Genomic DNA, 17,756 nt, shown 5'->3' with positions numbered 1-17,756 from the left:
GATGTGACAAGCTCTGCTGGCCCAGAGGACGGACTGCAGGGACGTTCCAGGTGGGGAAAGAGGCATAGCTGGAAAGCAGTTCAGTGCTGTCAAGGATTCCTGTCTGCCAGAAATGAATCCCTCGAGTGGTGGCTCATTGCAACTGTCTGCAGCAGCCTAAGCCTGCAGGTGGGAAAAGTAAAAGTAGGTGAAAGCCAACTTCTTTTTCTCTCACTTGGATTTGATGCAGTGTGTGGTTTGGCCTGGCTCTCGGTGATGATGCTGAACCCAGAACAGAGCACTACGTGGCTCTCAACTCCCTGTTGATTTTTTTCAAAATACAGTTTCTTATTCTGCTCCACGTGGGCAAAGCCACATCAATCACACCATGCTGGCTCCAGCCCCAAATTGCTGTTAGTGCTTTCCTACTTATTTATTTTAGCTTTTCTCAAAACTGTGTTGTACGGCAGATCTTCTCATGATGCTAGCTTTTGGCAGGGTTACTGTAATCGAAGGTCAGACATTATGATAGGTTAGGTTTGCACTTTGACCTTTGCTGTTCTAGTGTTGCCTTTGGGCTGAAACCTGCAGAGTTTCCTTAAAAAACAGTGTGTTTCTTTCTGTTTCTATTTCTCAAAATATGAGGGGGTTGTAGGATCAACATCGCTCTTTGTAGCTTGGTTCAACATCCATTTGGCTGTATAATTATGGGCTTTACTGAAATACTAAAATTAGATGAGATCTCAAGGGAGCGGTCCATCACCTCTCAGGAAGGTGCCCAAGCGTGTGCAGAAGACCCGCTGGAATCGGTGCACACGACGCACAGGCTCCAACTTACGCATTAGCCCTGTTGGCTCCGTATCCCTGGTTGTATCTTTTTTCCCCCCATTTATTTGCCAGCATTCTGCAACTAATTTGGAAGGTAATGATTAAATACTGTCAGAAAGCACAGAGAAGAGGAGGAAAGGCCTCCCTAATTGTGTTTTGACATTTTTTGACATCAGCAATTCTTCTGAAGGAAAGAGAAAAAAGAAACAAAACAAAACCTGTTCAATCAAGATTTCCTGCTTTTTCTTCTCTTTGGCTGAGAAAAATCAGGTTGCAGAGGAACTAGTGCTGCAGAACCAAAGCTTGCCACCCAAGCAGAAGTTTTCACCTACTCCACTTCCATCTAAAGGCAGTTTTACAGAGACTTGCACTCCTGTAAAGCATTTTCTTTGTAAGTGATACAGCACTTCAGCTTTCACAGGACCTCAGCACTTTGCACTGTCTCCGTGACTTCAGGGACATGATACTAAGATTTGCTTAATACACGGGTCTGTCTAAACACAGTGGGGTGTCAGCTCTTGTGCCCGGGTTTTGCATCACTAGGTAAATAACTTAGCAAATGGAATAGCAAGTCTGTGTTTTGTAAGATTAAAACTCAGGCTGAAAGAAGCTGTTGTGTCAGCTCCTGAGGGAAGCTATAGCAAAACTGATACAGGAGCTTCACTGTGGAAGGCTTTCTGCAGAGTTATTTCTCTTATTAACATTTAAGGTTGGTTCCAAAGATGTTTTCTAAATATCAAACCCAGACTGTAACAATAAGATCCCTAATGGATGACAGAATTACCAGTTAGCATGTAGTCTTCCATGCTTTGAAACCGTCCCCCCCAAGTTTACCAGTGACTTTACATGGAAGATGAGTAAGGCCAATAGCAGGTCTAACACCTAAAGCAGGATTAATTTTTAAATCCCACTTTGTTGGGCTTTTTGTTGCTTCTTTTTTAATTTTGAAAAGAAAAGAGAGCATTTCCAACCTTTTCTTACATTTACCTACCAAACCTTAGGACTGAGATTGTATTCCTGCCCTTGTAACAGGGGAAGTCCTGGTTTGGTAGCATGAGACACTGCAAAAAGTATCAGGAACAGTTAAATCCAAAATATTTGTGAGGAGTACAGTTTGCTCTCCCTCCTGCTGCCGTGTTGGAATTGGTGGTCCGGTGTAGGTGGCTTTAGGGAAGGATCCAAAGCCAGTCTCCCCTCCCTCCGTATCAGTGGATAGCTCTGAGCTCAGTACAGGGAGACCTTGCAGAAGCCCTTGAGTCAGCCACAGGGATGTCATGATAGATGCCACCACAAAGCAGGTTCTTCTCATCCCCCTCCAGCGTGCCTAAGGCCTCGCAGCATGTATTTCTTTCCTGTACCTGTTAAGGATATTATTTTTTTTTGCAGCCTGCTAAGCTTTGATACTACTTCTTTCTTGAGTTTGGCAGGTAAATGAGAGCAGAAGCCCAGAAGCCTCCCAGATTTTTTGAATTAATTACATTCAAAAGCCTACATTTCCAAATGACTAACAAAACCTGAAATCTCCCAGGAGACCTAGGGTTTTTCCCTAGGATTGGCCCCAAATGGAAAGACCATTACTGTTTGAATATTTCCAAAGTATATTCTAGATATCTTTGAAATTTTTGACTGAAAGTTAATTGCACAAGTTATTTTGAAGGGCTTTTTTGTTTAGTTATCAAGAGAGTGAGTTGAAAGGAATGAGTGACTGAATTTGAGCAGACCTGAATTCTGGTAGGATTTCCCACATGTGGGATCTGAAAGAAATCTGAACTCTTCCTCACCTGGTACTTGCGGGACGTGGTTTTGGAAGGGGCTCACAAAATTATATATGTCCAGACCACACAGCTTCTGCATGGCAAACATTTTAGAGTCAAGCATCATTTCAGTGATGAAATGAGAATGAAAGGAGAATGAGAAGAAAAATCAGAGGTTTTGCTAATAAGCTGTGAGTAGTTTTCTGAACCCCAGGAACTACAATCACACCCTATTTCCCCCCATGTCTATCTCAAGGCACCCCAATCCTGCCAGTCAAAATGAATGAGAATATTTTGCATGTTAACTTGTTAGTGACACAAGTCATGTTAATTAAGTTATTCAGCCCCATGGCTGTTTACAGAGCGCTGTCTGCGTCGTGTACATTTGAGTTTCCAAATGTCCACAGATTCAAATGTCCACAAATTGATGTCCGTAAAGGATTTAAGTGGCTTGAATTTGTCTCCAAAATGTATTCCCACAGTTAAGAATCTACCATCTGAAAAACTGGGTTAATACGTAACATGATGCAGTTTCTTTATAATTTTGCAGTTCCTTAAAAGAAGTGGCATGAAGTGCAGATGATAATCTCTCCACTCGTTGCTTTGCTCTGATTAAGGCAGAACTTTAAAGCCGTATCCTATCTTACTGTCATGAAATGTAGTGACAGCTTTGTCACTCACTAGAAATCTTCCTTCTGAAGTTTGAATATCTGTGACATTTGTTTTTTGGAGGTTGCTTTGTTGTTGTTTTTTAATGGTAGTCTTTTCATTTCTTTTATGCTGATGGATGTGTACATCCCTGGTGCTTTGCTGACGATCCCTCCAGCCTGTGAGGAGCTCACTTCAGCAATGAGTAGCTTTCTCCTTGCTGAATGCAAGTGAACAGTACTGTGCAAACAGACTTCAGTGCACTGATGGTGGAGGGGTATTCCAGGAGAAGGGGCTGGGGCAGGCTTCTTGTCTGGTAAATGAGCAGGCAGTTTCTCTTGCTTTACTTTCTGTTCAGCCCTTAAGAACAATTTGCCATTTGTAAGATTCCAGAAATTACTGTCCATGGAGAGACAAAACTCTCACTTGTTCGGCTGGCCTGCCAGGGCACATCTAAGCACTTTTCTCCTGCAGGCGCATTCTTGAGCGTTCTCCTCTCCCTGCCCAAAGCTAGCAGAGGATGCCATCCTGCTGGAGTATCCAAGGCCACTCTTTCATGCTTCCGACTGCAGCCCTGAATGAGACATTGCGTGGAGCAATCCAGCCTTTCCAAGCTGGCATGCGGAAGCTTAGGAAGTAGTTCAGTTCTGCTTGCGTGCGTCTCTTCACAAAATTAGGGATTGCAAAAGGCGTTGTGATTCAGAGCTGTATTAACAGCCAGATGTAAGAACTTTAAAGAAAGGCATTCTGCAGATTGATCACAGCAATGCTATTACCATCAGTGGTGTGTAAAGTGTCAACTGCAGCTGTGTTGAATTATTCATTATTTCATAAATACAGTGAGGTTTCCAAGGGCAAGGTTTTTAAGATCCATTTGAAAAGTGAAATGAAAGGCCCTGTAATTAAAAATCAGTATTAAACTTCATTTATTTAACTTCATTTCAACTTTTCTGTATGTGATTATTATTAAAGTTATTATATTTATTGATTTTTTTACTCCCTTCCCTTTCTCTGCCAGCTAATGAGAAAAAAGTGGTTTTGAATTAAGCAAATAATCTTCCTCTCCCTAGACAGTTGTTCTGTGCTCTCATGTTGACCCCTGGAAAGAGATTTACTGGGTGATGCTCTTATATTTGCTGGTAGGAGACACTATGCCCATCAGTATAGGGTAAAAGGAAATAAATTAAAAGGAAATCTGAGTTTTGATGTGCTTGCATCTTAGACCCTTAAAACTGTCTTTAGGCTTGGAATGACTGGAATCTGCCCTGGGCTCAGCGGGAACGAAGTGCAGCAGACAGAGAGCAGTGCTTTCTTGTTTAAAAGCAAGCGCTGAAGACAGAGTGCATGTCCAATTCCATACATACAACTTTATCTTCAGTTCATGTCTAGTAACAGAACATATTTCCATCAGTACTGTGCCATTCAAGATTAAAAAAAAAAGTTAAGAAGTCCCTTTGATACCTCAGCCATCTTTATGGTCATGCTACAGTCCTCTCAAGATCAAGGCTGCGGTATAAATACCTGCACTGGCTTGTGTGGCAGGACCAGTAACGCAGTGGTGATGCTTAAAATAGCCTGAACTGAACTCCGTCACGGCGAGGGCCACCCGTTCCCTCCATCTCTGTTACAGCTTGTAGGGGAGGTCCGGAACAGCAGCAGGACCCAGCTCCCCAGCCTCTTCTGGCCTCTTCCAGCCATCATCACAAGGGTGGCAGCAGCCGGAGGAATCTGTACGCGGTGGGGACACAGGCAGCAGGAGCGGTGACAGCAGCAGGTCTCAGCTGCCACCCTGTGTTATCCTTCCCTCCATCCAGAGCCCCCCACCGCAGCCTGGCTGCCCCCTCCCTGCGCAGCACGTGGCACCCGACCGGGCACCAGGAGCCTGGCAGAGGCCAGGGCTGGGGCGAGGGGCGTTGCTGCAGGCGGTATAGCTGTACGACACCCCCCTCCTCTGTATCGTTGATTATGGCTGCCTTACACTTCACTTTCCCTGCCTGCCTATGGGAATTACTGCTCTTTGCCGGTTTCTGAAGGGCGCTGCAGGGCTGAAGTCACTGACCGCAGTAGGAGGTGATTTTAAGTTATTACATACATTGTTACCTTTATAAACAAATATGTTCGCGCAGCTCATCTAGCATTTGGCACAGGAGTAAAGACTAGTCCTTCCATTTTGTCTTTATATTTAATCTTCCAGTAGTGCGGTATTGCCCACAACTGAAAGCCAAACTGGTAAGATGCAAAGCATCTTATTCACTGAGAAACGGGTATCTTTTCCTGGAGTAAGTTGTGTACGACTCTTTTCTTCTGCTGATTGTGTAGTGCAGCCTTAATATTGCGCCTCTGGGCATCAGTGTATCTGAGAAATACAGAGAGTAAATTTCCTTGATTTCTGCACGGTGTTCCAGTCCCCTGCAGCAGCAGGACATGTGCTTTATAGTTCGTTCCAGTTCTCCATGGGGAAATGGAGCTACAGGGCCCTGCTAAGACAGAAGAAAAGATAAATAATCTTATAGAAGTGCTTGCAAACCCCCCTGTTGCTTTCTGAGGACCAGCTGAACCAGCAGCTCCCCCCCTCCACCAACCCAGAGACAAGGGATCTCCTGGGGGCAGATCTCTGTGGGAGGGAAGAGCCCTCAGACCAACTCTCTGCCCAAACTCCAGATCCTTTGGGTCCTCCTGCCTTACAGAGCTCACTCTTCCACTTGCCGTGGTTTTTTGAACCATTTTCCTCTCTTCTCACTGCTTTCTTTATCAGAAGTTAAACTCACCGAGTGAATTCAAGACACTGATGAGTGCCAGGGCACTAACAGGCAGCCTGCAAAGGTTTTGGGGTGAAAGTCAGAGACAGTTCATGTACCCACTTAATTTTGTGACCATAGGAACCCAGTGAAACATATCTCTCATCACATGTGCGCTTGCTTATGTCTCATTCACCGTTGCTCAGTAATTACTGGGGAGTGAGATCATAACTGGCACTTGTTTAGAGCAATGGTCTCTCCACCCTGTTGGATTGTGCTGGTTTTGTCTGGGGTAGAGTTAACTTTCTTGATAGTAGCTGGTGTGGGCCTGTGTTTTGGATTTGTGCTGGAAGCAGCGTTGATAATGCAGAGATGTTTTCATTGTTGCTGAGCAGCGCTCACACAGAGCCAAGGGCTCTTCTGCTCCTCACCCCACCCCACCAGCGGGGAGCCTGGGGGGCACAAGGAGCTGGGAGGGGACACGGCCGGGACAACTGGCCCCACTGACCACGGGGATACTCCATACCATGAGATGTCTGCTCAGCATATAACACTGGGGGGAAAAGAAGGAATGGGGGGAACGTTTGGAGTGATGGCATTTGTCTTCCCAAGTCACTGTTAGATGTTAGATGTGATGGAGCCCTGCTATCCTGGAGATGGCTGAGCACCTGCCTGCCTGTGGGAAGCGGTGAATGAATGCCTTGGTTTGCTTTGCTTGTGTGCACGGCTTTTGCTTTACCTATTAAACTGTCTTCATTCCAACCCACTTTTACCCTTCTGCTTCTCTCACCCATCCCAGCGCGGGGGAAAAGCGAGCGGCTGCGTGGGGCTGCGCTGCCGGCTGGGCTTAAACCACCACATGGCTCCTTCAGCAGAGTGACTTTATCCACCGTTTAATTTCCTCCCTGTCTTTGTGCATAAACAAAAAAAAAAAGGTGGATGGAAGACTAGGCTGGCCGAAGCGCTTTGGCAGGCGGCCGTTATTCTCGCCATAGCCCCGCGGTGGGTGAGAGCGAGCATCGTGGCTGGCACACGCCTGCTGCCTGTCCGCAGGCGCTGTGTGGCTGGAGGGCCAGCTCCTCAGCACCCAGCTCCGGCCTCGGGGAGTAGGGGAGTTGCACAGCTCCTTGTTAGCACAGAGTATTTCTAGCCTGTGAAGTGGGGCCAGCGCAGAGATGGCCAGGCAGCAGCGTGTTGCCATCAGTAGGGCTAATTAGCTCAGAGGCAGCAGTGAGCAATCAGAGCCCCAGCTGGACCAGGTGGCTAGTTAACGTATTCCTGCAAGGTTGCGATGAACAGCGAGTGCGTATCCACCACGGTAGACACGTTTGCTGTACTACCTAGCACATTGCAATTGCTTTCTGTGTCTGTCTGCAGTCTTTTTTTTTTTTTCTTAGTTATGGTCTTAATTTCTCTGGAAGAACATCTCTTTATACTTGCGCCATTTAGGGTCAAGCGCTGGAGCTCAAGTAGAAAAAATAGAACTATCTTATGACACCGTTTTGTTAAAGTTTTTCATATAAATGTAGACTTGATTTTGCAACTCCTGGAAAAGGTTCTTCTTAATATTTAAAAAGAATAAAATCATGATTGTGATTTTATCGTCAGTGAAATGGAAATTTCCCATTTGCTTGGGTTTTTTCCTTGATTCACAGACACTTATGTCAAACCTTTTACCACAGTGGCAGAGCACTAATGAAGAGACAATTAAAGGACTTGAGCCTCCTGCTTGCTTCCTTCAGTAGCACTAGAAATCTTTCAGTCTCTGATAAATTCCCCAGGAAACTTGCAGAATTTCTGTCTTTAGAACAGTCTTTGTTTCTTTTCATGCAAGTAATTATTCCCCTCCCCTTTTTATCCCTTCGTTGCACCAAACTTCTGTTGTTGTATGGATTTTTGTTTTAGCTGTAGCAGGTCTCTGAAGCATTTTCCTTGGTTGAGCGCCGGAAGGATACTGCTAATACAGAGAAAAGTGACTGGATATTAAAACTGCGCCTGGGGCTTTGAGATAACGTGGCAAATGCAGTGGGCTGGGCTGGTACCACCGAGAACTGGAGTTTTGCCAAGGGATTAATATTGTTAAGTGCGTGCAGACAGATATATTGATACATACCCTACCTTTTCGCTATATCTGCATTCATTACTTACACTTAGTGTTCAAAAGTTGAATGGTACGTGTCTGCGTTAAATTTCATAGTACATAAAAGATCTTCCTGTTACTCCTTTGAAGACAGCAAATGGGTGTCACAGAGGAATGCTGGTAAAAAATTATTTGCATAGATCTTTGAAATCTTCATCCACAGACAAAATCACTTTGTGTCCCTCTGTTCCATTTGCTCCATTGTTTTTACTTTATCATTTGCTTGGAGAAAGAAACTAAATTAAATTAAAACATCAAGAGGGTTTTTTTCCTGTTTGACTAGCATGCTCATAGTGAAATACAAATCTAACTGTGTTCTCTTTTTCTCTCTCTCTCTTTTCCTTCCTGCATTTGACCTGGATTTGTCTTCTGGTGGCTTTAATATCCCTGTGTGATCCTGTCTACATCACTAATTTAAAGGTAAGATTATTATTTCCTCAGTCAGCTTTAGACATGTATCAGAGGTACAGAAATGCAACTTGAAAGCTGTTTGGGGAAGAGGGTAGTAAGGAGGCAAAATAATTAGTGGCCATTTGGAGTGCAAGAAGTCTTTTTTAGTATATTTTATATTTTGTCTTCACTAACCATTGGCTGCAAGTAGAGGTGGCTGGGGTTCTCCTGGGCAGCCTGCTGACGATGTCTTCTACTCAGTGCCACTGTGCCACACTGGGCTTTGTCTCCCTCCTGCTGCTTCCCAGCTCTGCCAGCACTTCCCTGAATGCTACCGGGAAGCAAGTGAAAGGTTGGAGGGGGCATCGGAGCAGCAAATCTGCCCAGGATTGCAAGGAGCAAGACAAGGTCACTTGGTGTTTCACTTTGCATGGAAGTTCCAGAGAATTGTGGCTGTTGAGATGAGGCTCGGTAATTTAAACGTACATGTATACGGGCTTGTTTAAATTACAATAGAGAGACGGGATGCCAATCAAGATCAGAATATATAGTGATAGGTGTACAAAGACAGGCAGGGACATTGTCTCTTCCCTGAAAGCTTGCAGTGTTTTCTTTCTATCACTGCTTTACAAGTATGTCTTTAGTTTACACAGCATTTTTCTGCTGCTCTCGGGAGTCTGCCAAGTCTGAGGTGAAATACCTCCAAACCACTCCTTCCCAGCGCTTGCTGCCTTTTCATGCCTTTTCAGGACCTTCTGTTCCTCAGGAACCGGGACGCTTAGGGAAGAGAACCTTTTGCAGGAGGAACTGAGAAACATGCAGATGTTTGGAGGCAGAGCTGTATATTTTCTGACAATTGCCAAGCACAGACTTTTGCTGCAGACAAGCAACAGCAACTAAAGTCAGAAATTTTGTTTTAATGAGCACTTTTATATGTAACCAGCAAGTGGCAAATAGGGAAGCCCTGATGTTTCCCAGCTTGCACAGAGACGGTCCTGGTCTCTGACAGAGCTGAAAGATAATATTATTTTTCCAGCCTTTATACTTTCCCCCCGCCTCAGAGGTCCAGAAATACATGCAGTAGTGTCTGGGTCATCTCCACAGCCCTGCAAAGGCCTGGCTGTGTTCCAGAGAGTGACTGACAGAGAGGGTTGGACCCGGTAGCCTTGTGCCTCTCTCAACAATGGTAGGTTGCCTCCATTTACATAGTGACAGTGGAGTCACCGAGGACTCAATGAATTTAATTAGTAGGAAGGAAAAATGTGTGTACTCATTATGTAAAACATGTAAATTTAACCCTTGAAATGGAATTGTCAGTGACTCACCACTGTGGCTGGATGCCAGCGCCAGAGGCAAAATTACAGAAACTGCAAGTGTGTCAGAAGAAATTAAATCAACTACATTAAGGTTCCTGGGGTTTGTTGAGGAGGTGGTTCTCCATGCCCATTATAGACTAAAAACTTGTTAGGAATATTGGGTTTTCTCCATTAAAAAAGGGCTTTGAAGCGGGATATGTGTCTATAAGAAAGTTAATGGATAGAAAACCAGAAAAACATGGAAGGAGTAGGAGGACTCATACACTGGATCTCTACCAGAGTGTGTGCACAGAGTAAAAGGCCACAGTAAACATTACACAATGTGTGGCCACCGTAGGAATACTCGAGGCTTTGATGGACGTTGCAGTGCCAAAAAAATGGCTGCGAGGAAAGTTTTTGACTACCCAGTCGCTGCAAATGTTAATTCAGAGACCCTCAGGCAAGTTACATGAGGCTGGATTATCGCTGTGGGATGCCCTGGGGTCTCATTCGGCCTCATTGCAGAGGATATGGAACAAAGAGTTTCATGGTGAGCTTTAGACTATTGTTTTCAATAAGAAGGGAAGGGACTTAACCCTCGGGCTGTTGCTGACACTTCTGGATCCCATCCAGGAGCGGGTGTGTATAGTTACAGCTCTTAGGACAGTGCACAAAAAAAGAATTTTTAAGGGTCTTTTTGAACCACTGCCACTGTTGAAAAGCGAAAGAAAGGTCTCTTCATGTCTGTGAATATTACACCTGTCACGCGATAAATGAACCTCAAAGGCTCTAATTTTTCCATCCTCTCCCAGCGGTTGACATAGCGCTGTGCTGTGATCAGCATGAGACTGAAGCGGGACTGGGCACCCCAAGGGGTGTCCCAGCACCTCGCCCTCTGAGGGGCCGGCAGCCTGGGGGGTGGCATGTGTCTGCTCTGGCTTCGCTCCCCAGTTCTGCAGATCTCTGTCTGACAGCCAGGCAGATACTAACCCAGGCTGGCAGGGCTGGGAGCAGCTATCAAAGGGCTAATCCGCTGCAGTGGCGTTTTAAAGAGGAAGAAGCGCTGCGGCACTGAAAGGCAGGGCGCTCTGGGAAGCATGGCCACCACCGATGGGAGAGACGGGAAATACGTTGTCATGAATTTTTTCCATCCTTGAGCGTGGCCTCAGTTTATTTACTCATTTACTCCACATTTCTTCGGGTTTTATTATTTATTTAAGAACTGCTGCTCTTAAGCTTTCGTGTGCTCTTGAGGGATGGTTTGATGTGTAACATAGCTCTGCTTGGAGGCTCTTGCTTATCCTGCAGTTCTCTCCACAAACACGCTGGCAGCATGCTGCTGCCAGAATGGGCTGCATGCTCCCAGACCTGCAGATAACAGCTTTTCCTGACCCCATTTCCAAATGTCACCGTCCAGGGATTTCCTGGATGTGCATACTCCAGAAAAATTCATCTAAATCCTTCTCGGCAACAGGCGGTGAAGGATGTAAAGCCTGGCGGGCCCAAGACAAAGAGGCTGACTCCAGCCATCAGTAAAGCCCACCTCACTGAGCAGTGGAGCACACAGTACAGGGTAGACGTAATGGGCTGAAACAAAAGTGCTGAGAGTGTTGGAAGGGTAATTGGTTTCATTCCGAGACAAACTGCAGCCTGAATTGTCCGTTCCTGCCTGGACATCGATACCCCCAGCTCTTCCTACCTGCCTGTGTGACCTGGCAGCTCAAGGTGAGCAGGTTCTTAGCCAGGAATGACACAAGTCAGATTTTTTTTGTATTGTGATGCGGCTTTATTTTCCCAGTTTTGCAGTCTGAAAGCCCGAGGCAGTTATTAGACAAGGATGTTTAACTAGATCAGAGTCCAAGATTATTCCGGTCTTGGGTCACCGTGTCAAGTGCTGCTGTTCACAACAGTAGTTTGAAGGATTTAACTTCTTAATATCTCCAGTTACCTGGAGATTGAGTTGGACTGCACTGGAGAAATGCTTGCTCACGCAGAACTGCATGTAATTTCATCTCTGTGATTTACACCATGCCTCAGAAGGAGTGGGGAAGGTCATCCAGGGAAGTTTAACTAAGGAGTATAGAGGAACGGTTATGAGAAGATTCTTAGCACATTTTTAATATCTAGAAAAAGTTCTGCTCTGCTTCCCGAGCCTGTCCCAGTGCTCCAGCAGAGTTCCAGGGGCTGCCTACGCTCTCCCTCCGGTCGCCATTCTCTGCTGCAAATTCTGCAACGCGGCTCACCACAGGCTTCCTGCTGGGGCTCCTCTCCCTGTAAATTTTCCTGACTCTCTTTCTCCTGGTTTATCATTGCTGCCAACAGTCAGCCATGGCAGCGCAGTGAAATGCATGGTCCCCTCCTCCATGCGCCCCGCCGCAGCGGGCGTCTGCGGGAGCTGGGGGAGTAGGGCAGCCAGCCTTCTGTCTGCAAACCAAGCAAGGCTTTTCCGTAGCAGCAGGTTGGTGCTGGGGTGCAAGGATTTAAGGATTTAAGGTGACTGGATGTCATTCTGAGGCCAAGGAGCCTGCCTCAGCCAAGATGACACGTTTGATAGTGAATCTCAAACTGTGTGAAAAGTGCCAGAACTGACAGCAGTGGAGATCAGGGACAAGCAAAATCATTTCATCAACGTTTTAGCTGACTCGAACACTGTAGGTCTGACAGTTGTCATCTTGAATGTTACTGGGCTTGTGCTTTACATAGGAAAGGAAAAATAGCCAAAGAGGAAAACGTGTTTGGGAAAAAAAAGGTGAAACCCTCTCAGACAGTTGAACAGTGAGGGCAGAGCACACAGAGGGAGAGGGAAGGGAACTTGTGCTGTTCACAGCACCATACAAGCAGTCCAAACTTTTGAAGGGAGAACAGGCACCATCCTCATTTGTATCACAGATCTTTAAAAAGACATTTGCTTATGGAATGAAAGTCCTCTCTAAAAGTGAGAATACAACTATCTTTATGAGACTGCACTGACCTCCCCTCCTCCCAGCCAGCCAAATGAAAATCATTGAAGCTGATGGCTGCAAAACCCTGAAACGCCTGTGGACTTCTGGACTTCCCAGCTTGGGGCAGCACCAGCAGCTGTGCCACAGGAGGTGCCCCTGCTGTGCCTCTCCACTGGCTCCAGTGTGGGTAATTGGGGCATATCTACCCCCCTGACTGCTTTTGGTGAAACTGCTGCTTGTGGCAGTCAGCCTGGACTGAAGTGGTAAATGACGTACACACAGGCTACTAAACATTAACTCCTTCCCATTACTGTTTTTCCCGTCTGGTTACAAGCATGTGACCTAGAAGTAAAGTCACTGCCCCTCACTTGCCATCCTGCCAGTCATTTCGTACCCCAGGATTACTTGGTTTCAGAATTTTGACTCACTTTTCCAGACCTTCTTACAAAGACAGCTCTCACCAAAACAGGAGCTGCCGCTGTCAGTCAGCAAAGTCCTGTATTCATCTAGTTAATGATACTCATTAGTGGCCGCTAGATGATAATGAGGTTTTGTTCATTACCCTCCTCCATCTGATTTGAACTCCTGATCCAGAAACCAACTGCTCTACGTCTCCTTTTCAGTCCTGAGAAGTTTCAGGTCCTTGTTTCTCAGTGTAACAGAATGTGAAATTTGTCCAGAATACCCGTCAGCATTTTCATCTGTACGGTTACTTCATGTATACTCTTTTTGTGAAAGTCAGTCTGTTCGCTGAGATGGGATCAGTTTCTGAATGCTGTTTATATCCCAAACACAGCAGCATGAGGCTCATCCCGACAACATCTGAAGTGGGCCAGGGGATGTTAGTGGGGTGTGCTGCCGGCATCCTCCCGTGTCAGCTGTACTATAGGTACACAGCAGGTATCCACCCAGGAGCTGTGACTGCATCCCCTGCTGCTTTGCACGTAGCATTCACTTTCCTCAGTTCTGGTGCCCATAGCTGGAGAAGGTGGAAAATAAATAGGGGAGGATTCATTGAAAAACTACATGAAAGAAAAAGACTGCAAACCAGGCCTGAAGGGGAACCGTGCAGAGCACAGTCTGTTGGGTTCAAGCTTAAGTCTAAAGGGCCATTGATTTCCAGGCCGTGAGAGGAACAGCACACTGGCAGTAGAGTAGACAAAAGAAAGATGAAGCTAGACAAACTCAGACTAAAGATTGTAGAAAATTCACTGGGTTGTACTGGGTTGAGCATTGCTGGCAACTGTTAAATTGCAATAAGATTATTTCAAGAATACATACTGAATTCAAGGAAGAATTAAGTCACAGAAGCCCAGTGGCCCCTGTAAATCGGAAGTCAAAATTGCAATAGTCTTTTGTGGGTTTACTTTCTATGAATGACAGTGAGATGAATTAAGTTCCTGGTTTCGCTGAGACTTGGTCAGGAAATGAAAAGGAGTTTGTATCCTGTCACTCGATACTTTAGCATTGACTTGGAAGAGGTATCTCCCCTTGTTTTCCATGGCAGAAGGACCTTCCCCTTTGCCTTGTGAGGCTCCTTTCCTGCAACACACACAGTATGAAAATATAGAAAGGAAACTTTTCATTAACAGCTATGTCCGAGCTGCTGGTGTTTGCTTGTTATAGTGGTCAGGAGGCTGTGAGAGTTTGGAGGTACATTTAGTTATTTAATGTCACGTGCTCTCAAAAGAGAAAAGTAAACTAGTTGACATAGTAAACAGTAGTATTGAAACCTAAGTAGACTAGTTAACGTAAGAAAAATGGTCTAAATCTTGATAACTTCTCATCTACCTGACAAAAAAAGTGATGATACAGCTGATCAACTCAGCAGAGCAGATCTCAACAAGGAAAGCAAGAAGACGTGCACAAGTCTATGGGCTGGATGGGATCCATGAGAGGGTACTGAGGGAGCTGGCGGAGGAGCTCGCCTAGCTGCTCTCCATCATTTATCAGCTGTCCTGGCTAACTGGAGTCCCAGTTGACTGGAGGTCAGCCAGTGTGACGTCCATCTACAAGAAGGCCCGGAAGGAGGATCCGGGACACTACGGGCCTGCCAGCCTGCCCTGGGTGCCGGGGAAGGTGCCGGAGCAGACGGTGCTGAGCGCCATCACCCAGCACGTGCAGGACAGCCGGGGGGTCAGGCCCGTCCAGCGCGGGGTTCTGGCAGGCAGGTCCTGCCTGGCTGCCCTGATCTCCTTGTGGGACAAGGTGACCCCCCTGACGGGTGAGGGACAGGCTGCGGGTGGTGGCTGCCCGGGCTGGAGCGAAGCCTTTGGCACCGTCCCCACAGCATCTCCAGCAGCCACCGGCTGCTCCCAGCCGGGCCGGGGGGGCTCTGCGCGGGGTCAGGAGCTGGGGGGCGGCCGGGCCAGGGAGCGGTGGGGAATGGAGTCACATCCCGCTGGCGCCGGGCACACGGGGGGTTCCCCAGGGCTCAGCGCCGGGGCCCGTCCTGCTGCGTGTCTGCACCGCCGGGCTGGGCGAGGGGAGCGAGTGCCCCCTCAGTCAGGGCAGGGGGCACCCAGCTGGGGGGAGCTGAGCTGCTGGGGGGGTGGGGGGCTCTGCAGGGGGGCTGGGCAGGCCGGGCCGAGGGGCCGAGGCCAGCGGGTGAGGGTCGGCAGGGCTCAGCGCCGGGCCCTGCCCGTGGGGCACAGCGGCCCCCGGCAGCGCTACAGGCTGGGGCAGGGGGCTGGGAAGGGCCCAGCGGGACAGGGCCTGGGGGGGCTGGCTGGGCGGGAGCCCCCCGTGTGCCCAGGTGCCCAAGGCGGCCAGCAGCGGCCTGGCTCGTGTCCCAGGCAGTGTGGCCAGCAGGGCCGGGGCAGTGCCCGTCCCCCTGCGCTCGGCACCGGTGCGGCCGCCCCTCGACTCCTGGGCTCAGGGTTGGGCCCTCACGGCCAGAGGGACATGGAGGGGCTGGAGCGTGTCCGGAGACGGGAACGGGGCTGGGGAAGGGTCCAGAGCACAAGTGCTGTGAGGGGCGGCTGAGGGAGCTGGGGGGTTCAGCCTGGGGAGGGGGAGGCTCAGGGGGGCCCGTATGGCTCCCTACGGCTGCCTGACAGGGGCTGCAGGTGGGGGCGGGGGGGTGTCTTTTCCCCTAGATAACTAGCAACAAGAGGAAACAGCCTCAGGTTGTGCCAGGGGAGGTTTAGACTGGATATTAGGAAAAAATTTTCACAGAAAACATGGTCAGGCGTTGGAACAGGCTGCTCAGGGAGGTGGTGGGGTCACCATCCCTGGAGGTGTTTAGAAAACATGTAGATGTGGTGCTGAGCACCATGGTTTAGTGATGGACTTGGCAGTGCTGGGTTAACAGTTGGACTCAATGATCTCAAAGGTCTTTTCCAACCTAAATGGTTCTATGATTCCAAGATGAAAGGGCAAGCCAAAAGCAGGCTGCCTTGCTGCATTGCCCAGTTGGGTTGGGCTGCTCTGGAACCCAGAGGCACATGAACTTCAGCAAAGGTTTGAGTCACCGTGATTCACCACGACTGCTGGTGTTCACTGTTGCAACCAGGAAAAAGTCCTTCCGGAGTCCCAGCATGAAAGTGAAGGGCACAGTCAGGAAAGGGAAGAAGCAAAAAACACGGATTACTTAGTGGCTGCATTTTCAAAAGCAGCCAGGTAATTTGGGAGCCAAAGTTCCCATGAAGAGAATTGAGATTCATCTTTCTCATAGATGATTTTAAAGTGTTGCCATCCTGCTGTTCAAAAAATTGGCTTTTGTTCAACATGGGTGCCCTCAGGAAGCCCACTGTAACATCCACCTCCTTCAGCTGAAAAATCTGGCAGAAGAAGAGGGCCTACAGTGTTTTGAAAGGCAAGTAGGCTTCCAGTTTATCAATATAAAAGCTGGGAGTTACTGCTGCGTTATCTGAGCCAAAAAATACTCAGTGGAGTGTTACACCAGTAATCTCAGGCTGTACTTAATGTGCACCATAGCAAGGGTTAAATGAACTGGAAAGCTCATAGAAAAATGCTCATACAGTGCAGTTTTTGTTTATGCTGAAATGTTCCCATATGTTTCAGTTAATGCAGAACATAATTGGGTCTGCCTTGGGATGGAGATATTTTTCTTACACGATTTATCCATTAATGGGGGGGGGGGGGGGGGGGGGGAAGTCCACTTCACCAGAAATGGCTTCCTTTCCGTTTTAGCCAAAAACCCACAGTGCAACATCTCCACCCTTCTCTCTTCCCCTTAGCGCGTTCATTCTCCTCTCCAAAATATTCCGCCTTTCTGCAGTGAAATAACCTGGTGGAACACTTTCAAACATGAGGTAAAATAGTTCTGCTCTAAATTAGCTTCCAGTTAATGTATTTCCTGGCTCAATTTGCTCAGCAGCTCACATTGCACATGGATGTTCCTAAATTGGAAAATGGTATGTGTAAAAGTTTTCTTGTGTTTTTGTGTGTATGTTGCTTCAAAGTCAGGATTTCTGGTTTTGATTTTAGTACCTCAAAGTAACAGGAATGAATTGTGCTTGACATTAATTACATCCTTCTGCCTGCTTTATTATTATTAGAATAAACAAGCTACTGATTTGAGGGAGAGAAAAGTCCACAAGGTGTTTGAGGTCTTTATTTCCTTTTCCTTTGGTAAACTTCCAGTAATTTAGCTTGTCTAATTTGCTGCTGGAAACCTGCTGCTGGGAGTGCTCATACCTGAGAGAGAATAAAATTAGTGAGCTGCAAGGAAAATTTCCGTAATGAAATGAGAAGCAGGGAAAAATTGGCTTTGTCTGTTTGCTTCTTGTGTGTGAATGTGCACAAAAAGCAGAAGGAATATTGATTGCCTGAAAGCAAGACAGTGAGCTACGCTTGAAACTGGATGCTCAGTGATGTTTGGTGGTATAATCAGTCTGTTAGACATTATGCCATGTCTCAGCACCAGGCGGACTATGCTGCATATACCTTCCGCTGCCCCTCCCAGCAGAGACAGAAGTCTTGTGGTGCTAACTGGTCTGCACTGGTGTGAGGCTGGGCACTTACAGCAGTGCGGTTGATGACTGAATTATCATCGCAGCAGAGGGGAACCCTGTTGC

At 47.2% G+C, this 17,756-nt stretch overlaps 1 protein-coding gene across 1 annotated transcript in view; it reads left to right on the top strand.

The window, feature by feature from the left end:
• Positions 1 to 17,756, top strand: part of HS6ST1 (heparan sulfate 6-O-sulfotransferase 1) — a 201,713-nt gene that overhangs the window by 154,796 nt on the left and 29,161 nt on the right. The window lies entirely within an intron of this gene.

The sequence above is a fragment of the Falco naumanni genome, chromosome 13 (genome assembly GCF_017639655.2).
Source record: "Falco naumanni isolate bFalNau1 chromosome 13, bFalNau1.pat, whole genome shotgun sequence".
Taxonomy (NCBI): Eukaryota; Metazoa; Chordata; class Aves; order Falconiformes; family Falconidae; genus Falco; species Falco naumanni.
This window is presented reverse-complemented; position numbering and strand designations above follow the sequence as displayed.